The 23543-nt window shown below is 42.6% G+C and overlaps 1 protein-coding gene across 7 annotated transcripts in view; it reads left to right on the forward strand.

The window, feature by feature from the left end:
• Positions 1 to 419: 419 nt before the first annotated feature.
• SMARCA2 (SWI/SNF related, matrix associated, actin dependent regulator of chromatin, subfamily a, member 2) overlaps positions 420 to 23543 on the forward strand; it is a 191005-nt gene continuing 167881 nt past the window's right edge. Inside the window, exon 1 of one of the 7 annotated variants that reach the window (XM_061200381.1) lies at positions 420 to 434. The gene's annotated coding sequence lies outside the window, so the exon portion shown is untranslated. Of the gene's footprint in view, positions 435 to 16969; positions 17077 to 17608; positions 17796 to 18693; positions 18815 to 19192; positions 19426 to 20645; positions 20729 to 23543 lie in introns of those variants that run through there. The other 6 variants (XM_061200378.1, XM_061200379.1, XM_061200382.1 and 3 more) reach the window with 6 other exon arrangements.

Here is a 23543-nt window from a genome sequence, read left to right on the forward strand (position 1 = left end):
TCAGTCAAGGTTTCCAGCAAGAAGCTAATGGTACATGCAGATGGAACCTGGAGCCTGTTAATGGAGGGACCCTTACAAAGGTATGGGCAGGGTTCAGGGGAATCAGCAGAGTCTAGTGAAGCATCCCGGGGCAGCAATAGTAGAGGACCATTAGTACATGTAGACCTGAGGGAAGATCTCAGAACCGAGGAAAGTAGCCACAGAAGATGACGCCTCCCATTGCCCCCTCACCCTTCACCCCCCCCCCACACGCACCCAAAATAACTGTGGCCTGAGGTGGAGGCATGCAGCCAATCAGATGTTCAACAAGGGAATGGACACCCCGACCTCACTATCCCTCACCCCCAGAGTCCCTGCTGATGGCTGAGTTCCCTCTGGTATCAGTTGGAAGACAGAAGACAAGTGAGCTTACTAATACAGTCCAGGAACAGCAGGTAAGTTTGTGATCCCTCTTCTTAAAGAACTTATAGTTTAGTTGGGTGACAATATCACATCAAAATGGGGGGTAAATTTTGAAAGCAAAATGTTTATTTATATGTTGGCTGTGTTGGGTCTTCGTTGCTGCGCGCGGGCTTTCTCTAGTTGCGGTGAGCGGGGGCTACTCTTCGTTGTGGTGCGGGGTTTCTCATTGTCGTGGCTTCTCTTGTTGCGGAGTATGGGCTCTAGGCGCGCAGGCTTCAGTAGTTGTGGCACGTGGGCTCAGTAGTTGTGGCTTGTGGGCTCTAGAGCACAGGCTCAGTAGTTGTGGCGCACGGGCTTAGTTGCTCCGCGGCATGTGGGATCATCCCGGGCCAGGGCTCGAACCTGTGTCCCTTGCATTGGCAGGCAGATTCTTAACCATTGTGCCACCAGGGAAGCCTCCAGTGGCATCTTTTCATTTGTTTCATGCCACAGCCCTTAAACTGGCAAGCGTCCGTGAGACCGTATGGGAGAAGACGCTGGGGTTGTGTATGTGCCACGGGTAATGACTGTTGTGATTATCAATTGAGCTGATCTCAGAAACAGACTCACATCCATCCCATTTCCCAATCTCATGACACTGTGTCATGAGAGTAGCTCTCACTAGCTCTCACGTTGAGCAGTTGCAACAGTCTCCTAATCCATTTCCTTGTTTATACTCAAGAGTATCTTCCTTTCATTCTCCCTAAATCCATTCTCTAGCATCTCTGTAATGATCTTTGTAAACATGAATCTGGTTGTCACGTTGCCTTTCTTAAATGCTTCACAGTTTCCTATGTCCACCTTGATGAGACTCGTCAGTGAGTGCCGTGGTGATCTGATTCCTGCAGACTTAAACACCCCCTTGCACCTACACCTTTCCATGGATTCTGCCATAGTGACCTCCTCTGGTACGCCACATACAGCTTCTGCTTCACGCTTTAGTGCCTCCACGCCTTAGTGCATGGTGTCATTGGGCCTGAGCCAGTCTTCCCCTTTCCCTTCCTAACTCCACCCCTGTTCTGTAGGGCTAGCTCCACTTTTCTGTATCTGTCTCCAAACTGCAAGTGCCATCATCTAGTCCCTGGACAATTATGGTAGCTTCCTAACTAGTCTCCACTCCGCATCTATTCTTCCCGCCTCCAGTTCATTCTTGACTGCCAGGATGGAGGTAACCATCCCCCATACCCTCTCTGCCCCCTTCCTATCACGCTTAGGATAAAGAACATAATCTTTATCAGGGCCTGTATAGGAGGCCCTCCCAGACCCTGCTTGTCTCTCCAGTCTCAACTCCCACTTAGGCAGCTTATTCCAACCACAGCAACCTTCTTTCATGCCCTTTAACGTCCTGTTTCCTTGTGCCATTGCCATAGGTTTTGCACATGCTAGTCTCTCTCTCTCTGTCTCTCTCTTTTTTGGCCACGCCGCACTGCTTGCGGGATGTTAGTTCCCCGACCAGGGATTGAACCCAGGCCCTCAGCAGTGAAAGCACTGAGTCCTAACCTAACTCCCCATGCTAGTCTCTCTTGCTCCCCTTTCCTACTCATTCCACAGATCCCAGCTTAAGGATCGCTTTCAGAAGGAGGCCTTCCCTCATCTCTGGTCTAGGTCAAGTTTTTATTCTGCACTTTCATAGAAGAATGTTCCTTTACTTTGTAGCACCTACCTCAGTCTGCAGGGGTTTATAATTTATATCTGCCTTTGCCCCAAGTGCAAGTTCCAGGAGGGATGGATGGGCTCTGTTATTGTCCATCATTGAACACCCAGCCTAGTACAGTAGCAGGCACAAAGGGGACACTCACAAACTTTGAATCAGTCAGTCAATCCTCCAAGACTCTCTGGCTTCATGTGGAAAGCCCTACCACTGGTATCACTATCATCACCTGGTCCCCTAGCAGTCTGTGTATGTGTTAGAGCCCACACCTTCGTTCTGTATTATTTTACTTGACAGTCCCTTGAGGACCTCAAAGGCCAGAAAGTGAAGCCGTATCTTAATCAACCCTACATCTACTACACCTAACACATGGATAGTGAATAATACATTCATCAATAAGTTTTTCTGAATTGAGATAAAATTCACATAACGTGGAAGGCACCATTTTAACCATTTTAAAGTGTATAATTCAGTGGTACTTATTACATTCGCAATGCTGTGCAGTCATCGTCACTACCTACTTTCAGAACATTTTCATCACCCCCAAAGGAAACCCCATATCCATTAAGCAGTCACTCCCCACTCTCCCCTGTCCCCAGCCCCTGGAAATCATGAATCTGCCTTCTGTCTCTATAGATTTTCCTATACTGGACAGTTCAAATAAATGGAATGACATAGTATGTGGCCTTTTGTGTTTGGCCTCTTTCACTTAGCATATGTTTTCAAGGTTTATCCATGTGATAACATGTATCGATACTTCATTTTTATGGCTGAATAATACCCCATTGTGTAGATATATCACATTTTCTTTATCCATTCATCTGTTGATAGACATTTGGATTGCTTCTACCTTTTCACTATTGTGAATAGTGCTGCTACAAACTTTCATGTACAAGTTTCTATTTGAATACCTGCTTTCAATTCTTTTGGGTATATACTTAGGAATGTAATTGCTGGGTCATATAACTGTATGTTCAGCATATTGAAGAACTACCAAATGGTTTTCCACAGAGGTTGCACCATTCTACATTCCTATCAGCAACGTATGAGGGTTCCAATTATTTTTCCACATCCTCATTTTCTGTTTTGTTTTTGATTATTGTGTTTTTATTATTATTTTCTGTTATTTAAATTTTTAAAATTACTATTATAGCCATCCTGGTCAGTGTGAAGTGGTATCTCAGTGTGACTTTGATTTGCATTTCCCTAATGGCTAATGATGCTGAACATCTTTTCATGTGCTTGTTGGTCACATATATCTTCCTTGGAGAAATGTCTCTTCAAGGCCTTTGCCCGTTTTTTGATTGGGTTGTTTGTCTTTTTGTTGTTGGGTTGTAAGAGTTCTTTATGTATCCAGGATACTAGACCTTCAGATATATGATTTGTTATATCAGATATATGATTTGCAGGTATTTTCTCCTATTCTTCAACTGTCTTTTTACTTTCTTGATAGTGCCTTTGAAGTACAAAGTTTTAAGTTTTGATGAGTTTCAGTTTGTCTATTTCTTGGTTTTGTTTCTTGTGCTTTTCATGTCATATCTAAGAAACCACTGCCAAATTCAAAGTCATAAAATAATTTAGCCCTGTGCTTTATTTCCCTACAGTGCTTTTGCATTCTAAAATTCTATAATTCCAAATATTATCGACCCCCTTACCTACTGGATGCAAAGAACTGCTGGGATTTCAGGGGAAACTAGATATTACAGACCCAATTATTAGAATGGACTTTACTTAAAGGCATTATTTTAGTGTTCGGGTTGGGTCCCAAATCTAAGCTTCAGGAGTGCCAGGATGGAATTTATTTATAATTAGACTGACAGATTTAAAATAAAAGTCTTTAAATATATATACCAAGGTAACTTAAAGGACCTCTAAATAAAATACTTAAAGCAAAATTTCAAGTGTATGAAGGCTATTAATATGCTTTTAGAAAAGCTGGGGGAAAAAATCTGACAAATGCCAAGCAGTGCCTGGATTAAAGAACGCAACATTATTTGTGTAGGGGGAAATGTTAACAAATGCTACAAACAGTTGTGAACTGAATACAGGGAAAGCCATCCCGGGTAATAGGAAAAGGAAAAACTTAGTTTCTAGTTGAACCCAAAGAAATATAAGATGAAAACTTGCCCTATACACAGTAAATGCTCAGTAAAGAGTTTGTTGGATGTGAAATGAAGTTCCTAGAAGAACAAATGAATACCCTGCACAGAATAAGTGCTGAACAATGTGTTTGTTGAACACAAAATCAAACTCCAGGAAAAAAAAGTGAATTTGATGGGACCAATATAAATGTAACTTCATTAAGAAATGAAATTTCAACATAGATTACTGATAAGGAAGAAGTAAGTAACTACATTTCAGAGAGTAGCATTTCTGAAAAGAAACAAAAGGAAAGGAAAGGAAGAGGGAGGGAAGGAAGGAAGGAAACTTACAAGCCTATAGGCACAGAATAGGGGCCAAAAGTATTCAATGGAAAACAATTATTCACATCACAGAGATACAGCCATTTACTACAGGTGGAAGAAAAGTCAGTAATCATGTGCTAATAGTCTAGGATTAAGCTTATTGAAATATGTCAACTTAGAGTAAACATACCATTTCCTCTCCTTTCTTGTCCTCTCCTTTCCTCTTCTCTCCACAGCTTTCCTAACTCCCTTTTGTATACTAAAGAATCTTTTAGCAATAGTAAGAAAGGAGACAAAGATTGTAAGCAAGGATACGGATGTGGGAGTAGTATTGTTCATAACCAATAGAGCTAACGGTTGTTCATACACACTCCAGTTTTCTATTTAATTAATGCAGAGAGGTCAAATAGAAACCCTTAAAAATGTTGTATATTATGATTGTTGTGGTGGTTTCAATACTGTAGAGGTTTGTCAAAACTCATTGAATTTTACACTTAAGTGTACGTTACATCTTAATAAAGCTGACAAGAAGGAAACGGAAATGTCAGCCTAAGTACGTTAATTGTAGTTCACGGAGAAATGGGCTACTGACTTCAAGCTGGAGAGAGGGATCTACCAAGCTTGGAGGTCCTGCAAGATAGCTTTCACTGTGAAAAACGTGGAGAGAAAGAGAGACCTATTAACAAGGATGCGGCAGAGTTTAAGTAGATTCTGCAGTCTCTGGTCTCATCCTGGAAACAAAGTCCTGTATTTTAGAGCAAAAATGAGATTAATAGCAACAACCAGAATTCAAGGGATTTTGAAAATTGTGAACATGGGATCAAGGTGGTGTATGACAGAAATTATTCTTAGTTTTTTGTTTAATAACATACATGCTTTTAATGAAGATAGGATGACTACTATCAAAAAATTAAAACCCCAGAAACTAACAAGTGCTAGTAAGGATGTGGAGAAGTTGGAATCCTTGTGCACTGCTAGTGGGAAGGTAAAATGGTGTACAAAGAAAAGCATACTGTTATGGAAAACAGTATTGTGGTTCCTAAAAAAAATTAAAATTAGAATCACCATATGATCCAGCAATTCCACTGCTAATCCAGAAGAGTTGAAATCAGGAACTGGAACAGATATTTGCACACCAATTTTCATAAAATTATTTGGAAGCCCAAAAGCAGAAGCAACCCAAGTGTCCATCAATGGATGAACAAATAAACAAAATGTGGTATGTACATACAATGGAATATCATCCAGCTTTGAAAAGGAAGGAAATGCTGTTAAATGCTTCAACATGGATGAATCTTGAGGACATTATGCTAAGTGAAATCAGCCATTCATCAAAGACAAATATCGTATGATTCCACCTAATAAGAGTAGTCCCATTCAAAGTGACCAACAGTAGAAGGGCAGTTGCCAGAGCCAGGGCAGGGAAAGAGGAGAAAGGGTAGGAAAAAGATTGGGAGAGACTTCCATTTTCTCAAAATAGGGAGAATTCAAGCAGCCATTCGCATGGGATTGTAGCCTCAGTGTTTCGCAGTCTCCTGTGTTCCTCCAACAGCAAAAGGAGGCTCTTCATAATCTGAAAATCCCCTAACGGTTGAAGATGACTTTAGGTGTGGCATTCAGGAAAGAAGTAACAAAATAATAGCAACAGGAGGAAAGGAACAACGGAGAAAATAACTGAAAAGGGAATAAAATTTGCAAAAGTAAAATTAGAAACCATTTCCTGAGTGGGAGGAGAAAATGAACAATTCAGAATTTGTAAAAGAGAGGGGTGACAGGGATTTCCCTGGTGGTCCAGTGGTAAGGACTCTGTGCTTCCACTGCAAGGGACATGGGTTCGATACCTGGTCAGGGAACTAAGATCCCGCATGGCACAGCCAAAAAAAAAAAAAAAAAAAAATTGAGGAGTGACAGAACAGCTGAGCAAGAAAGGAAGACATTCTAGAGAAAAATGCTGGGACCTGGGGGTTCCAGCTGAGGAACTGAGTAGTTGGCTAGTCAATTTTTGGTTTAAAGATGGAAAAACACCCTGTTTTCTATAGGTAGCAAATATTTATTGCCTGAGTAGTAGTTCTGATGAAACATCCTGAAAATTACCATATTTGTAAGCAGATATTTTATAAGTAGAAGTCATGGGAGTACTGATAGAAATAAAAAAGCAGAAAGTCTTACCGTTCAGAGTCATATATTTTGGGATTCTTTTTAATAAAAAATTCTTATTTCTTTTGTGTCAGGAAGAACACCAGGGAATAAAATTATTTTGAAAAGAGGCTAGGTGAAGTACAATTCATATCCCCCCCAAAAATGGGCAATAAGTAATTGTATCTGAATAAACTTTCATATCTAGTTGTTTGAGTAGTTACTTAAGCCTTTCTTAAAATGATTATTATTCAGGGGAAATTATTCAGTTGGGATTATCCTTACTTTTTATAACACTTTTCTTTCCTGGTATGTGGCTTTTAGCCAGTCCTCTGATTCTTAGAATGCTCCAAAAAAAAAGATGAATTAAGGAAAAGGAAAGAAATTCAAATAAGTCAATGGGGCTGCTTGGCAGTAGTGAACATAAAACATGTGATTAGGAAGAGGATGAAATGAACTAAAATCATGGCAACTGCTTTTTTCAATAGTACTTGCTATTTCTATCCTCCATTTCCATGGAAGAAGGCAAACTAAAATGGTATGATAAAAATAGCTAATATTCATCAAACTAAGCATATGATATACCAGGGCCAGTTTTAAGTGCTTTTATGTATTAACTCATAATCTTCACAACAACCCTGTAAGGAAGGTACCCTGAAAGAGTCCATTGTTAAATTTTCAGGAATCTTGTGAGCCTATTAGCAGCTTGAAATCATCCATTGTGGGAATATTTATACCTTGGAAATCGACATATATTACAAATCAGGGCTTTTGAGGGGAGAGTGAGTTTTTAAACATTTTCTAGAGTACTACTGCTATTGTCCTTCTTTCACAGCTGGGAAAACTGGGCCCAAAAAATGTTAGGTAAATTTTCCATGGTCACGCAACTAGTAGTTGCGCCACTTGGGAGCCCAAATTTTAACCATTGTACCAAACTGCTTATGATATGACTAAAATGCATTGGTTGGATTTACAAAGCCTAGGGCTCTAATTTGGAATCTTCTATGATCCACTGTTTAAGCTGTCTTGAGTCTCAAGACATTTTCTAATAGAGATGTTACAATCTAAGAATGTTTCACATTTATCTCGGCTGTATCATAAATGAAACAGATTATGTGCAAATGCAAAATAGTCCTTGATTATCCCCTCCCTTCTTCCCTTCCTCCCTCCCTCCCTCCCTTCCTTCCTCCCTCCCTCCCTCCTTTCTTCCTTCCAAAGTTTATGTCTTTGCAATTGGAGTAGAATATTTGTAAATCTCTTAGGACTTTTGGCAGCATTTAAGGAGGACCACAGTGAATTTTCTCACGAATGCTCCTGTACTGCTTTCCTCATTATCTTAGAAAGCAGAACAGCTGTGCTGACAGTGGGTCTCATCATCATCATTAATAAATATTTATTGAGTATGCCCTTTGTGCTGAGCTCTGAGGACACAAGGAGGTAGAAGATACGGTCCTAGAGCTTGTCCAACAGGTGGCTCAAGTAACAAGTAGAAATTGTTAAAAAGAGAGAAGAGAGTAACCACCGTGGGTGGGTCAGCTGGAGAACACTTTTGGGGGGAGGAAATAGCACCTGGGCTAAAGGAAGTGTCAAAGGGAACATGGGTATTATAGGCAGGAAGAATGGTTTGAAGGAAGGCACTGGGAAGATTACATTTGCGTGTGGAATAATAAGTGGTACCATTTGGCCTAAGGAAAGGTTCTGTAATAGATGATGAGGCTGGAAAGGATGGATTAATCCTTAAACATGGATTCCCTGTTTAAGGAAGGGCCTTTGAGCTTGACTAAGGAGCCTGGACTTCATTTTTTGAACAATGAGGAATCACCCAAGGTTCTTAAGCATACAAAAGATGGGTAAAGTAGTGCCATGAATAAGATTAAAGTTAGCCAGGTGTGTAGAATGAACTGGTGGAGAAAATTACTGGAAACAGAGATAACAGTAAAACAATAATCTATTGCGAAAGCTTTTTCAACAAGAAAAATCCTATGGAATAATTCGAATTGTAAGCAAGATACTACTAGAATTACAGACTGTGATTACAAGGGTACAAAAACATATACAATAGGAAAGACTAGGAAGAATGGCAACTTAATTCTAAGAGATTGGGTCCAGCTGGTGGAATTATGGGTGTTTTTTTTTTTCTTTAATCAAATTTTTGCTAATGTGATCATAGTTTGTCATTACAAAAGCTGCACTAAATTAAAAAAATTGAAAGAAAAAGAGGTGCTTGAAGAGGATAGTAATTTTAGATGAAATGATGACTTATGCTTTAGACTTAGTAAGAGAAAGGGAAACTACTCCGATGGCTTTGGGGCAGCTGGAGATACGGGATAGAAATTTTGGGGAGTGGTCAACACTTGACACTGTTTTGTGAGCCATAGATGCTTCTGGCTACGTCTCTAGCAACAGCTTTCTCTTCACCAGGGCCCTGAGAGCCATGATGGTTTCAGATTTTATAAGAACACCCTGGTCTCTGGGCTCTGTTAATTCTGCCTCATCCCTTGTCTCCCCCAGTTTAGGGGTAATAGTGACTTCTTACTGTTGCTACTCTCAATTCATTATTTGACTTCTCAGCTCTTCCATTACCTGTGTACAAATTTCCTGAATTAAATTCCTTGGTTTTCCTGGTTGGACCCTGACTGACACAATTCACTATGTACCTAAGTATGTGTATATTGGGTCATGATATATAATACATTTCATACTGAGAGTAGTTGTTAAAACAGTTGGAAAGCCACAGTCTAGAAAAATAAATTTGACAGCATGCCCAGTAGTGCCGGGCTTATTTCTACAGTTGGGTTTTGATGGCTATTACTGATCTGAAGAACATGAACTAGGAGACTTTTTTTTTCTTTTAAAAAGGGAAACAATGTAGTATAGTAGAAGGTATCCTGACTGGGAGTGAGGAGACCAAGATTCTAATCTTTGTGGGTGGCCATGAGCAGGCCATTCAATCATGTGTTCTAGTATATTATGCTTACTTTGTGCATGGAACCAGAGGTTCTGAGATTGGTATGTATTTTTTAAACCAGGGACTACTGTAAGAAGTTATAGTGTTAGCATTAGAAGTCAGACATTGGTGTATAGTTTGTGACAGCTCATGTGACCAGTGATATTAGCGTTTGTAGGCTGTTTGAAAGATTAGTCATTATTTATCGAATGAGTAACATTAATGAATTGTTGATTAATATTTAATTAATATTAAATAATGGTTAATTATTAATGATTATCTAGATCATTAAATTATGTTCGCACTATTTATTTTCCTCAGTTGATGAGTAATTATTATATTAGTATTAGAAATAATAGCTCAGCCTTCTGGTCTCAAGTTCTTAGGAAAATAATCAGCATTGATAGGGGCTATGGACCTGCAGAATATCAGGTAATGGTGGTTACAGTCATTATTGTCAGTAAATAAATCACAGCATAAAATGAGGTGTCACTTAAAGGCAAAAGCCCCTGGTAGGTAGATATATTTTTTAAGTAGTTCGACAAAATATAGGAAAAGTGTGAAGTGTCAACTTCTTTAACACTCAGACATATCCCCAAATCCTAAGTCCTAAGTATTAAACAGACAGAAAATGTTGTATGTTATGATGTTTTTTTATCAGCAAATCCCTTATTTTCTCCCATATTTAAGGAAAGTCTATTACCAAAAGGCCACTAATAGTCTTCAAAATATTAAAATTCCAGCAGACATCACAATGTCTCTGATAAGATAAGCAAATGAATATGCACGACCCCAGACCAAATGTGAGTGTTCCCTTTATGTCCAACCCTCACTGAAGTCACTGACTGTTCATCTGAGTTTATCTGAAGGGAAGATAAAAGCTTCCTGCCCAGCATTAAACCTTGCCCCATGCAAAATCCAGATGCTTACAACCCTTTCACTAAACTTTTTATACTTGTTTTATATATTCATCACTTTCTGGTTGGTAATATCATTGAAAACTAAAATAAAGCCATATTGTTGTGGGATCTATTTTATCCCTACCTGTGGAGAGATCAACTTTTTTTTCCCCCTCAAAGCAGATTATTTATCTCAAATTCTTTAAAGAGTCATCTAAGGTAATTTTAGTGGTTATTTCTGTTTTTATATGTTCCTGGCTTATTTTCTACTCCAGTCTTGAATTTATATAGAACTTCAAATATAGGAAAGTGACTGAAATAAGAAAACAGAAGATTGTGCTTTTGGGTACTGAACTTGAAGTAAGAATCTGGTGGGTGACGTAATGCAGGTCAAGCTGGAAAACGGTTGCACACAAATAAAAGGCAGTGAATGGTAACTGAAAAGATAAGGCCTGTAGCAGCTGAAGGTGGTCTAAAAGGAAAAGGCTGCAATAAAATCTAATAAAACAGCATGTGAGATGGATATTCTGCTACCGTGGCATTTGGTTGAGGGGCTTGGAGATGAGATACAGTGTCACATTGGTACAGAAGCACATTATCACTCAGAGAAACACAGTACCCATCAAAGGCAAGTAAGGACAAAGGCCTGCCAAACAAAAGTTAAAATATTTGAACAATTTATGACAATAACAAATTTTTAGACCATGATTTCATGTTCTGATTCCTAATGTACAACTGCCCAGAGATGTGTCAAAGCCTCAAAGACATGCTGATGACAACATTTATAAAACCCTTTCTTGTCGAGTCAACAATATATAATGGAGTATTATTGAGAAAATCCTTCAGAATGAAATTATCCTGCCTTTGGGCAGTTAGGATGCATTTGAATTATGTAGAGAAATATTGAGTTCTATCAAGTTTTTTTAAGGACAGACATGTTTGGACATACGAAATGAACACACTTAGTTTTATAAAAGTTATGAGAAAGATTAATTTCTTACCAGAAAAGTATTCTAGGTCATTGATGCTGCTGACGCCTCTATATCAGTAATTCTTACCCCCTTTGAGAAAGATCCCTTTGAGAATCTGGTGAAATGTATGGACTCTCTCCGTAGAAAGTGCACATTAGCATGAGCATGAAATTCTGAACACAGTTTTCAAGGGATTCTCAAATGCTCTGAAGATCATTTATATTCCACCCTCCCCCTGCACTATAATGGGTTAGAACTTTGCATTTATGACAAATTATTGGGCAGTTTTTACATGAGCAATGTAGATCAGTCTAAGTCTGGAGTTTTATCAAGTTGGGTTAAAAATTCTGACTTCATCATTTAGTCATCTCCAAGTTGTCTGATCACATTCTTCTTGCAGTTAAAAAAGGGGGAAAAAAACAATAGATAGAGCATGAGTTATGTATATTTATTCATAATACACGTGTTCGGTATTAATATATCAAGTGCACTAAAAAACACACAAAATAGAAGCTATAACAGAATGAGAGTGAAATGATAGAAAAAATTTAAATATCTTGCTAATCATGATTCTGTCATAGAGTCACTAGCTAATATCTCAAGGCAAAATACATGCTTAGGTCAGAATTCATCATTATTGATGGTTAACATATATCCAAATTTCAAGTAGTCTTGTATAACTGTGAATGTTTTGACCTATTTCTTGTCAGATCTACCTAGACCGTCACCGTTATCACTTCTCAGTGTGGCTGGCAAAGAACTCTTAGAGGTTAAAGTGGCAGATTTGATCCTTGCATTATCGGATTTATCTCAGTCTTCAATTTCTTTGAAGGAATCTTTTAAAGCCAGTTGTTCTTCAAATATGAGGGTTGACTGGTTAAAACCAAATAACATAATCTGTGGAAACTGTAAACTTCAGGCAATATCAAGGCCTTGAAAGCGAAAGAACCAGAGGGGGGCGCCACCGTCGCCCTCTGCCTGTGGCCCTTCTGTTCTGTTAAGTATCCTCAGATAAAATATTTGGTATGTGACCAGTTTACTTGGGACCATGTAAAGGTGCTAGGGTAAATGAGTATAATAAACATTTACAAAGCTCTTTTTTTCTTTTTTGGTCATTACATTTTTTTAATCATTAAAGGAAAAAGATCATTAAAAGAAATCATTAAAGGAAAAAGAAATAAAATTTCTAACATTCTTCCCAAATCACAATGAATCGCCTTGCTCACTCCACTTGGGAGAGGCCTGCCTTAGGCAAATTACTTACTGCCTCTCAGTTTCTTCATCTGTAAAATAGGGATAATACCACATATCTCATAGGTTTAAATGGATTAAATGGCATATGTAAAAGTATCTACATCAGCAGATACTAGCGTATGATTTAAGGAGAAATAAAAGGGAGCTGCTATTATGATTATTACTACTCTATTTCACAATTGCCACGTATGTACTCATGTTATTCCTAGCCTAATTTAAAAACCAAACACAACTTCCTCTCAATGCTCTTTATATGATAGCAAGAGCTGTAGCTTCTCCTCACCTTCCACCTACCCCCTCCCCCCCAAAACAAAACAAACACCAAAAACATATCAGCCTTTTCAGCTTAGAAAAATAACATAAAGATTCTGAACACTTAGTAATCTTGTTCAGTAGCATAATTACCAATAGCTAAGAACTTAGCTAATTACCTGCAAAATTCTAGATGTTAGATCATTTTAATATATATCTCTCATTCTTTCAAACAACAAAAAATTTTTTTAAACAACATACAATGTTCTAGGCATCCGGCTAATTGCTGAGGTTTCAAAGATGAACTGAACTTGCTCTACACCCTCCAGGCACTAACCATCTAGTGGAGGATACCAAACAAATAATTGCATCAAAGTAACAAGTGCTATTACAGTACACACGGGTTGCTAAAGGAGCAGAGGAGGACTAGTGGTTTCCTTTGCCTGGGGAGGGCAGAGAGGGCAAGGAAGACCACTGGAAGGTACCTGGGCTATAAGCTGAGTTTTGGAGGATGTGGGTTGGGAACTTGCATTTCATTGAGAGGGAAGTAATGTATCCAATATGGCCCTTTAGGAGCCAGCAGGTAAACCAGTTTCCTGAGCTCAAGCATTTCGGGCAGATCGATAAGGCTGGCAGAGGGCTGTCCATGCACAGCCTTGGCTGATATGCTAAGAGGTCTGAAAGTTATCATAGAATGGATTGGGAATAGACAGAGGCTATTAACCTAGAGAATGATATGATTCCAAAGAGAAGTGGGGTGGTGTTTTGGAGGACTGGTTGTGGAGAAACTAAATTTATTGACTGATGATTAGAAAAAAGGAGAGAGAGGAGTGTTTATTTCAGTAATAAATCGACTTGCTAATTCTAAACTCTTCACTAAATTAAATGTCGGTTGATTCACGTTGTCAAAGTTTAGTTCCCATTACCGTAGATCAAGTCCTCATTCCTTAAATGGTCTTACTTGCTCCTGTTTGAAGCTAGGCCACATTTCAGCCAGCACCAACAGTTTGCCGAGTGAAACTAGAAGTCTCCTGGCTTTGTGCATGGAATTTGGGGTGGGGGGTGTTGTAGCTAGATGTCAATTTTCAAACCCCAAATCTACTCTACACAAGACGTCAACCACGCCGACTTACATAACAAGTGAACGCGGCCATACAGACATGAAAAAATGACTTCTCTCCCTTAATGCCAAACTAGAAAGAGAAAAGCAAGTTCAGAGAACACATTATGACTCATCAAAGTCCAAAAGGAAAAGCTTCATGTGAACCTAGCATCCTGTGCAGCTTCCTGGAGTCCTTCTAGCCTCCAACCCTATTTGCTTTTGTGTGATTTTCTGCAAAACAAAAGAATCCTATCATTTATTTTCCTCCTTAATAGCTATTGTTAAATTTTGCTTTCCTTCGGAGATGAAACTCACACTATATGTTCTACAATCTTCTTTTTGTACTGAGTGAATGGCGCTGCCTTTTCATTTCTCCTGAACGTAGGCTTTATTTTATAAAATTCCTACTTGCTGTGGTGCAAGCTACAAACAAGACGATTCTTCAGAGGAAAGACCTGAAGGGAGAAGGTGGTGCTTTCTTAGACCAATGTGAAGGGAAAGGGAGATGTAATATCTATATTTAATCTCTGCTCCCAGTGAAGGATTTTATTTTTCCATACCCACAGTTGTGCATATAATGCATGGATACCAATCCCTCCAAGTACTGCATCAAAATTTTATATGAACTGAAGAATATACACATGTAACAAAGGGAGTGTTTTCTTCTTTACTTTCCATCTGACAAAATGCCAGAAGGAGTGGCTAGTCTCTTCCTCTACTGTCTCACTAAGATGATTGTTCTCTTTTTGAAATTTGGCATGGCAGGTGAAGGTGGAATCTTAAAGGGATAAAGGGCACTTATTCACAAGGGAATAAAGATGAAGTCATCAGTTTCTGAAAATTGGCATGTGAGGTTGGCATGCCAGGGAAACAGATTAACCCCCCCCTCGCCCAAATTAAAACCTTATATTACCTAAGGTATTAAGCATCACCATTAGTTAAAGCCCTTTTACAGACAACTAGGTTATCTGGCTATATTATTAGTTGTAATTTATTAGGCAGTTGGAAGTTATACTTTTTACTACATTACTAAATTTTGTTTAAGATTTCTCACCTAATTAATAGTTATACTGGCATATCCTCAGGCAGAAAAACAAGTTATTACAATAGATTCTTCAGGGCATACTATATTCTACTTCTTTTAGATGTGTTATCTTTTGTTGTCTTGAGGTTCACTTTGGGATAGACAGAAAATTATGAAGCTCAGGTTAACAAGCAAGTAGCGAAGCCTTAGAAAACTGCAGGGTGCATGATCCTTGACACTCCCAGCCACCTGAAAACGGTGCCCTTGCAGACTCGTCTTCCACCAGCAATGGACCAGCAACGGACCAGCAACATAAACAATTCTTGCCGCTTAATGACCACATGCAGCACGTTGCAGCAGTGTTCTTTCCACAGCTTCTTGTCTTCAATGTATCCAGTGCATAGTTTTTTAAGCGTCCTAGAACTGTATTTCAGACCCAGTTGCTCAAATAGAGGCAATTTTGCAACAGTAAAATGGTGTTAAACTAGGATTTTATTCTAGGGGGGCAAACTCCTCAACCAAATAGCCACAGTGCGCTTTGCATGACTAATTTAAGCCATTACATTACAAAATAAGGGATAAATCATACTTTCCATAACACTACCATATAGGAACAGTTTTAATTTTAAGAGTCAAGCACCTACATTCATCTGAGGCTAAAATAATAGGCCCCTGATTTAAAATCTCCTAACACTCTTTCACACTTCGTAAAACTAAAAATCAAATTGTCTCAGCAAACACTGACCTATTCGTCCAGCCGAAGTACTGTATTTCAAGGAAAATGGGAACAAGAGGTCTCAAAACCGCCAAGTGCCAGCAGTTGGCTGTTTGTAGCCTTAACTGGTCTTAAATGTGGGGTGGAGGCGAAGAGACTTCGGACAGGAGAGAAAAAGAGATTTATTACCCTTCTTAAATCAAAAGCAGATTCCATGCTTCAACTGCCCCCTGACCCTCCCTCCCCGCCCCCACGAGGTTGTTTCCCCCTATTTTTTGTATATATTTTACACGAAGATGACAGGTGAGGTAAGGTTAAAGTGCTCTGTCTGATCCACAAGGGGTTAGGGCGGGTTTATTTATTTATAAGGCGTTCAGCCTCCCAGCTGTTTTTCCCTCGTTGGCATTTGGAAGCTTGCAGTCCTTTAGAAAAGAGACAGATTTAGCAGGAATGTTCTTTGTGCCCGCCTTCCTTTTTACGGGGGGAGAAAGGGAGATTTATAATTACAGCCTTGGGGGGGGGTGGGGCGGGGTAGGGGAGAAAAAGTTTCGGGCAGCACGTCGATGCCTGTTTTTTCTCATGCTCAACGCTGTGCCACAAACAGCTTTGGTGCCACTCGGAGCCCTCCCCTCGTCCCCTCCCTTTCCCTCTGCAGGCTCGCTCTGGCAGGCGGAGGCGCAGTTAAATTCCAGCACCTTCTTCACATAACCCCAAACTACTACGCGCTATTACTACGGCTGCCCTCTCTTTCGCTTTGCCTCCTCCGCTTCCCAGCCTCCCGAGAGGAGCCCGGCAGCGGCCCTGGAAGACCGCCGGGAAGGGATAACGGGTGCCCAACTCCATCAGGTCTCCGGGCTTTCTGCGTCCTGCTCGGTTTCTCTGTTCCACGCACAAACACGGCCAGAGAGCCGGCGCCTTGCAGACACACACGGATCCACGCATACAGTAGAGCTGTCTCGATCCACATTCTTGCACACCGCCTCCTCCTCCCCTCCGAGCTTCGGGAGTCGCTGAGCGGGGCGAGTGACAGGCGCGTCCCGCCAACCCGCGCCCAGGCGGGCAGGGAAGAGCGGCGCACGGGGCCAACTGCGGCGCGTCTTCCGGCGCCCGTGGAGGCGGTGAGGGTGGGACGCGGGGCGGAGCCGGAGTTTAGGAAGAGGAGGGGATGGCTGTCATCAATGAAGTCATATTCATAATCTAGTCCTCTCTCCCTCTGTTTCTGTACTCTGGGTGACTCACAGAGGGAAGAGATTCAGCGAGCACACTCCTCGCGAACAAGGTAAATATAACTTACAACTCCTTTCTCCTCTTTCCCCTCCCTCCGGCCTCCGGGCTGCAGCCGCGGCACAAACCCCTCCGGCACCGCGCCGCCTTCGCCGGGGATTATTCATTATTATCCTAATTATTATTTATTGTGCATGCACGGAGCCCAAAACAAACAGGCGGGCCAATCGCTACAACAAAAAAAGCCCGCCTCCTCCCTGCGGGCCTCAGGTGGAATGCTCTAACAGCAGCTCCCGCGAGGCGGTGGGAGAAACCGGAAAGTTTCAACAGAACCTTGCTGTTCTAATAATAACAGTAATAATGACTACTTCAAGGAGGCAAGGGGAGGAACATCCCAACAAACCACAGCCTTGACCCTAGGTAGGCAGTCAGCGATGCGCTGCCAACTCCAGGTTGCAACACACACACACTCGGCAAGGTTGCAATCCCCCCATTCCTATAAAAGCTAGGGTGGTGGGGGGTTGGCAGGAGGACCGGGAAGGAGGATGGAAACGCGACAGTTCTTCCAGAGCAGTCTTCCCCGGAAGAGTTGGAACGCGAACGGGAGAGGAGGGCGAGGAGCCCGGGCTGGCGGCGGGGCGCCAACGAACGCGGCTGCCACCCGCTTCCCGGGGACTTGTTTAAAGGGCTCCGGCTGCGGAGACGCAAGCGGATCGCGGCGGGAGAAGCCGAAGCTGGCGCGCCGAAGCGGCGGCAGCCAACGCCGCGGGGCCGGTGCGTGCGGCGTCGGAGGTGTCACCTCCACTTCGCGCGTTCCCTCGGGCGGGGATGGGGGCGCTGACCGGTAGGCAGGCCTTTAGGCAAAGGGGCTGCCGGGCGGGGGGCTGCTGCGCCCGGGGCACTGCGGGCGTCCCTGCCCCTGGTACCTGGCGGCCGCGCGGGCTCGGGTGTTGAAGTTCGGGGTGTCCGGCCCGGGCCGCACTGCTGGGAGGGAGGGAGGAGGTCCCGAAGAAGGAGGTCGGAGGTGCTTGCCGGGCTCAGTTACCCTGCCCTCCCCCTTCCCGGGTTTGTTTTCTTTTGCTCTGCGTCTTCCCCTAGCTCGAGCTGCGGAAACCGCGGGCGTGGGTCGCCCGCGATCATCCGGGTGCTAGGGGAGCCACCGTGGCTGCGGGCCGGGGAGGCCATGATCCGGATAATCCTCTCTGCCTGACTGTCACAAACAGGACCCGCGCGCACCCGGGCAGCGGCCGTGGCGTTCGCCGGAGAAGGGGAAGGGCTGCGGGGGGGAGGGAATGGGGAGGCTGGCGAGGGCGGGAGGCGGGGTGACCGGGAGGGAGCCTCCCCCCAACGATGACACGCACCCCTTCCTTCTCACTCCTTGCTTTCGAGTTTGCTTTATTCCCATCCCAACCTGGTTTACTCCTTCCTCTGCTTCCCCCCTCCATCTAGCCGTCTTCCCTTCCCCCGTTTGTTTTGCAAAACACGGCCATGCCATCTGCAAAGGTGTCGCGATGCACTTCCCCAAATAACCAGTCCGGCGCGCCAGCCCCTAGTCGCCCTCCGTTTGCGGGCGCACACCGAGGCCTCGCAGCCTGGGCGCAGTTGCACCGCGCGGGGCGGGGCGCAGCGGTGCGGGCTCCGGGGGGACACCCGCTCCCGGGTCCCGGCGCTCGGCCGGTTTCCGGTACACGCGGGGAAATCGCCTCCCGCCAGTGTCTGCGCGCTCGCCCCCGCCTCCGCCGCCTGGATTGCATTATTATTTTTATCCGGGTTGCAGTTTGCAGCGGATCCTGGTGAGCACGGGGCTGGCCGGACTGCTGGGGGGTGGAGGTGGGGGGGGGGGCGGAGGGAAGTTGGACGTGGATCAGGCAGAAAAAAAAAAGTTTGGCTGGGAGGTTAAGTAGGGAGGGAGGGTGGGAGGGGGCGGCGAGCTCCCGCAGCTCGCGTCTCGGCGCCCTCGGGGCCGGCGCGAGTGTGGCTGCGCGGGAGTGTGAGTGCGTGAGTGCGCGCCGGGGCCGGTGCGTCGCGAGCAGCGGCGCGGGCAGCCGGTCCTGCCCGCGCCCTGCCCGGGAGCCGGGGGAGGACAAGACGAGATTTGGTGGCGGGGGCTGGGGTGGGGTGGGGTGGGGGCGGTGGCGTGTGCGTGTGGCTGGCTGTGAGTGTGAGTGTGCGCGCGCGAGCGGCAGAGAATCAGGAAGTCACAGCAGCGAAGCGCACACAGACATGTTTGATCGCCGTGACATGACGCGCGCGAGGGAGGAAGCGGCAGCGGCGGCCGGGGCCGGGCCGCGGACTCTGGCGCCGGCCTAGGGCTCGGGCGGGGAAGACCCGCTCCGGGCTGCCGGCCGCGCTGCCACTGCAGGCTCGGCGAGCCCCGCGCCTCTTTTTGTTCCGTGTCCCCCAGGTAAGGATTCTGCGCCGCCGCCCCCCGCCCTGTGCAGAGCTTTCCAGCTCTTTCCCTGCCGGCCCCCTCCGGTCTCCCGGCTCGCCGTGCCTGCAAAGTCAGGCAGGCGGGGGAAGCCGGCTCCCGACCCTCCGGTCGATCGCGTGGAAAACTTTCCAGCGGGAGGCACCGCGAGGGGAAGAAGAAGGCCTTGCTGGCTGCTGTCCCTTGTCAGTTCTTCTCCGGGTCTGGGGAGTGGAGTCGCTGCGCCTTGGGGCCATTGCACATGCAAACTTCGGGCCTAAACGTGCCTCCAACTCTCGCAGTATTTACTCCAACAGTAAAATAAATATTCAGAGTCGTCCACTTGGTCCTGCCAGGCGTTTGGATTTTTTAAGAGCAGGAGACAGGCTGGAGAGTCGAGGGAAGTGGGGCTGTTGTACCGAATCCATTCCTTCTTTAATGTCTGCAGCGGGTGTTATGTAACTTTAGTAGCACATGGGTGCAAAGCCCATACTGGGCTTCCCCCCCTCCTTTGTTTATATAACTTTTTGGAGAGTTTTTGCAAGGTTGTCCCTTTTCTTTCTTTCTTTCTTTTCTCCTCCTTAACCTGACGGAGGTTGGTGCTTTTGAAAAAGCAAAGCGACCCGGGTCGGTATTTTATGGAGAGGTGTCATCCTTATCTCCTGGTTATTGGGTAGGCTGTGTTCCTAACTATGTGTGATGTTAGAGCATAAGGAAGACATTAAGGATACACGTTTGTCTACCGCACTGAGTGGTTATTTTTAACGTCTATGCGTTACCAATAGCAGAGTTCAAATTTAAACTTCCATTTCAAAGGACTTTTTAATTTACACCTGGCTGTTGGAAGAGAATGCTTGTAGGAACAGAAAGATTGTTGCTTGAGTACTGAGTGGAAGAAAATTCCTGTCTAACCATGTAAGTAAGACTCAGAAACCTCTGAGAGCTGTACTGAAATAAAAGCCATGCCCAGTGTTATATGTGCGTGTAGACTTATATGTGCACATTCAAATGTTTCAGTGATATTTTCCACCAGTTTTTTGGGGGACCACTACCCCAGGCTTGTTTGCTTACACTAGACTTGCTAGGCTTCTAGCCTACTTCTAGCTCACTGGTGAAGTGTTAAGAGGTGTGGCAGGTTTGAATCCAAGTTGGTGCATTGTTATGCAAATAGAACACACTTTCTCTTTTAGGAATCTAATTGCCCTTTTATTCTCCAGGACTTTTTTTTTTAAGCTCCCTGACAACTGGAATGTTCGCTGCTGGAAAGAGGGGATTTGGAGATGCCTGTTAGGTACAAAAGGTATTTATGGATGTGACCTGAAATAAAAAACCAAACCTGTAGACAGCCGCCCCTCTACCTTGTTGGGGGCATTAAAGAGAGAAGCCATATTGTTGAAGAACACTGTAAAATAAATCAGGAGTTTGGGGTATCACAACCCTTGAAGAATTGGCAGAGGTGAGGGGGTGCTTCCTTACATGCAGCTTTTCTCTCCTGAGTGACATCAGTTACATCCCAGCTCGGGGACTGGCTGCCCTGTGGGGTTTCACAGAAAATATTCACCGCCAGCGTGTGTTCAAAGCAGCCTTAGATCTTTTCTTTTGTTCGTTTTTTTAAAGTGGTTTTTGAGCATTTCTCGTCAAGTTTCTTAAAAAGTGCTTTGACCAACACCTGAGGCTTGGAATTGACCAAAAAAAAAAAAGTGCCTCTGCACTTGTCATATTGTTAATGTTTGGATTCTGTTTAAAATATTTCTGACACTATAAGCAGAAAGTACCACTTTGGCGAAGAAATAATTATTGAAACCTTTTTTCTTTGATTAAGTTTAAGATAAGTTATTTTACAGGCGAGCATGAAAGCACACATACCATGCTTTTCTAGGAGATCATCGTGATACCCCTTATATTCCGGTAATATTTTGACATTTCAATTTGAGGGCTTATCATGTATTGGAACAAGACCATAAAAGAGAAGACTTCCATATATTATAAAAGTGGTGCCATCCTCTAGTGTTTTCATGTTGGCTTTTTTTTCCCTTTAGCAGTCTTCCTTTGTAAACAAGGCCTTTGTCAAACTCTCCTAGGTCAGCAGCTTTTTGATACTCCAGAGAAATAATAAATCACTATTTATGACATCTTGACATGGTGCCATGAGAACAACTGAACTGTCACAAATATAATGCTAAAGAGTGTTTCCCAGCACTAGCATACCGAGGCTGGGTTGATCAGACCTGATTTAGCCACCAGAAGTTTTGATTCACACTGTTTCTGGTCAAGATGATTTTAAGGGAAGTCATGGACAATTTGTTGCTGACCATGAGTGGCCTTAGAAAACGCTACGTAAATGAGTCACATTTTTCTTCTGCAGTATTTCTGGTGAACAGATGAGAAAATTTCCCTGATGTGAAAAGCCGTTTTGGGGAGCTGCTTCTGATTTTTTTGGTCACTTTTTTCTATAAAAGAATGATCATCTCAATTGCTCCTTTTTCTTACATGTGTCCTGTAGTTTGTTTTTGAACAATAGAGGATACTGAATTTTCTGTCATCTTTGGAAGCATTTGTTTATGGAACTTTAATCTCTAGCCAGTTAATAAAGTCATGGATCATTCTATAAGTAGTTGGGAATAGAAAATACAGGTGGTGGTAGGTTATTTGGTAGAGTATTTAGGAAGCCCTGGGGTGTTTATTTTTTCTACATAGAAAATCATGACAATATTTTCCAGGGAATATAGGACTCTAAAACTTAGTTCTGCCAGAGTCATTATGAAACATAGCATATTTATTTGCCTAAGATATTTATCACCAAGTTAAATGGGATCCTGCAACCTGGGTTTGGAAAACTTTACAAGTTTATTACTGTTTATTATTACTTTTTTCCCTCATATTAATATAGCACTTTTTTTGAAAGTGTTGTAGATATATTAGAGATTTTAAAGATACAGTCAAAGATACTTGAATAATTGTACTTTAGCAAAACATGTAACACAGCTGATGAAATTCAGGAGCTAAATAGTTGAATCTTTTGAATGTTGGATATAAACATTATTTAATTTTAATTATGAGAGAATAAGTAAATCACTCATTTGGAATGATGCTTTAGATATAAAATACAGGATTTTTGACTGAAATATTTACATAAGTGGTGCCTTTCTGGACTTCATGTTACATTATTATGTAACTGAAGCCAACTATGAATTGTAATGTTTTATTAGATATAAGACTTTCAGAACATTCAGTTACCATCAGGGAATATGCCTGTATAATTTTATATTTTTGAAAAGATGACAGTATTCTATGTAATTTTAGGTGGTGTATAAGCATCAGTCTTCGTTTTTTTTTTTTTTGAATTTTTGAATTTTATTTTATTTATATTTTTATACAGCAGGTTCTTATTAGTCATCCATTTTATACACATCAGTGTATACATGTCAATCCCAATCTTCCAATTCATCACACCACCACCATCCTCCGCCGCTTTCCCCCCTTGGTGTCCATACGTTTGTTCTCTACATCTGTGTCTCAATTTCTGCCCTGCAAACCGGTTCATCTGTACCATTTTTCTAGGTTCCACATATATTAAGCATCAGTCTTCTGCCAATATATCATCTACCTCTCTGCAAGCACTAATATTTTAGAAACTTTTTAGAAACTGACCTAATTGAAATATGGGCTGACCCTTTTGTAAATTGATGAATGGAATTCATAGAAGTTGAAATAAATTTGAAGTTTAAAACCCATTAAATATAACTCCCCCCCTCTCTCTTTTTTTTGTTTGTTTGTTTAAACTGAATTCAGAATTGTGGAATTAAAGTTACTTAAAAACAGCAAAAAAATCTTTGACCAAAAAGCATTGGGATATGTTATCTTACAGGTTAACAGAAGTCCAAGGGAAGTTCTCTATCAGTTTGTGTTAGGATTGTGTTTTCTTGTTTAGAATGACTGTATTTCTTTACCTTCTTGAGGTTGTATGGTCCAGTTTTTACCATCCTACTGGGAGTTAAGTCATTGAACTTGGAAATTGAATGTCCGTGAGGAAAGCTGGGCATGTAATAGCTTTGCAAATATTTGCAACTCTTTTGCCGTTTGCTGTTGTGCTGGATTCTTACATGCACTAAAAT

Source organism: Eubalaena glacialis, chromosome 9 (assembly GCF_028564815.1).
Source record: "Eubalaena glacialis isolate mEubGla1 chromosome 9, mEubGla1.1.hap2.+ XY, whole genome shotgun sequence".
NCBI lineage: Eukaryota > Metazoa > Chordata > Mammalia > Artiodactyla > Balaenidae > Eubalaena > Eubalaena glacialis.